The following is a 1,944-nucleotide window of genomic DNA, read 5'->3' as shown; positions in this document are numbered from 1 at the left end:
CTTTCACCTAATTTTGAAGGATTCATGAATAATTGATTGGTTTTCTTTTAAACTATGTAGTGCTATGTTTACTCAAAAGAATGTAGAATTCTGAAGGGTCTAATCATGATTTTATATCTTATTCATAACATTTTGACCTTTTATACTCTACTGCATATTAAGATCCATAATCTGTTGGATGTAAAATTATTGTAGAATTATTTAATAAAAGAATTTTTCTGACACAGTGAATTGATACTGAATACATCAATTGACTTTCTCTGCAGAGTAATGTTAATATAATTGGAAGAGTAAACTGCTTTAAAAGAAAATAGCTTCTAAATAATTGCACAATTGTTTAGACCACACAATGGTCTTATATTGGAACTCTGCAAAGTATAATGAACTGATGTGTCTTGCTCCTAAAAATTGGTCTTTTGGTCGAATATTCTTGAAAACAAGTTCTTAATAATTTATGGTCTAAGATTCATAAAAATAAAATGCTCCTTTCTAAACAAAGGATTTAATAAATAATATATTTTGCATTTAATTTTGCTAATGAGACAAAATTCTAGCAGTCTATTAGGGATAGAAAAAGTCAAAAAAATTATCACCACTAAGATTTTTTTTAATTCTATACTAAGACAACAAATACTACCTTTAGAAAAAAGCAAAAAGGTAGATTAGAAAACACAGGAGCCAGCCTTAAAGATTTTACCCCAGTGACATTATCAAATACCAACTAAGGTAGAACATCTCTCAAATGGGGTGAAAATAAGGCAAGGAGCATTTAGCAAGCCAATGAAGGATGGCATTATTCCAAGGGCAGAAGAGGAAAGATATGATCTCTCCTCATCCAGCTTAAATTACAAAACTCTGGAAGAAATGGGAGGAGCTATTAATACAAGTCTGTTCTAGCTGGGGAGGTCACTGAAAATATATCAGGCTAACATGATGATGACTGAGTGGTTTAAATATAAGACTCTAGTCATGTGTTTGCAAAGAACCAAACAAATGTCTGCACTCAAGAGAATGTGACACCAAGCAAAAATTCATCCAGGATTTTTCATTCCAATATACATTACCGTATTTTTCAAAAATTATAACCATTAATTTTATATTAGTCTTTTTTCACTCACATGATTTTATATAAATACAAATAAGAGCTATTCTAACTTTTTCTTTTGAGATGATACTAAGAACAGACAAAGATTATGGTATCCAAAACAGAAATGCTGCTGAATGTAGACCAGATATTATCATCTCTTAATGTCATCATCTTTTCTCCATTCTTCCAGAAGGAAATGAAAATTTTAACACACACACTGAACTTGTGCCTTATGGGCTTGGAAACTTCAAAATTATTTAGATTCCCATTTCCTTGATTAAACACAAAATCAAGAATGATAAGCTAAGCTATCCATTTTTACAGTGGTTTTCCCAGATTTGGACCACAATTTATAGCATTGAAATATGGATTAATTATTCTTCTTCAGGCTTTGATTAATTTAACGTAAGCTATAGTGAAGGTGGGAGGAGCAGGATTGGGAGCCTGAGCTATGTATAAAATTACCATGGAAACCACTGATCTGTGACTAATCAGGGAGAACTGGCAGGCATGAACCTACAATTATTATTACAAAGCCCCACATGTGAACTTATTTAAATCCCCTCTCGCTGTGTCTCTCTTTTGATTTAATATAATACTTAGGATTTTACTTTTTCCAGAGTCATCCTTAAGTGCTATGTAACCACAAATCTCCACCAGCAGCCACTTCCCTCAAAACGACCCCAGAATCTTGAGGAAATCTCTGTCTCTCTGTCTCTCCCTCTCTCTCTCCCTCCCTCCTTCCCTCCAAACTCACATTTTTCTCTAATAGAGGAGCAAGAATAGTGATATGCCCACCTTTATGAGATTAATTCATCATAGCTGGAATTGGAAAAAAGAGCTGTTAGTTCATTTCA

Source organism: Rousettus aegyptiacus, unplaced genomic scaffold (assembly GCF_014176215.1).
Source record: "Rousettus aegyptiacus isolate mRouAeg1 unplaced genomic scaffold, mRouAeg1.p scaffold_m13_p_2, whole genome shotgun sequence".
Taxonomy (NCBI): Eukaryota; Metazoa; Chordata; class Mammalia; order Chiroptera; family Pteropodidae; genus Rousettus; species Rousettus aegyptiacus.
The sequence above is the reverse complement of the archived record's forward strand: the minus strand, read 5'-3'. Positions refer to the sequence as shown.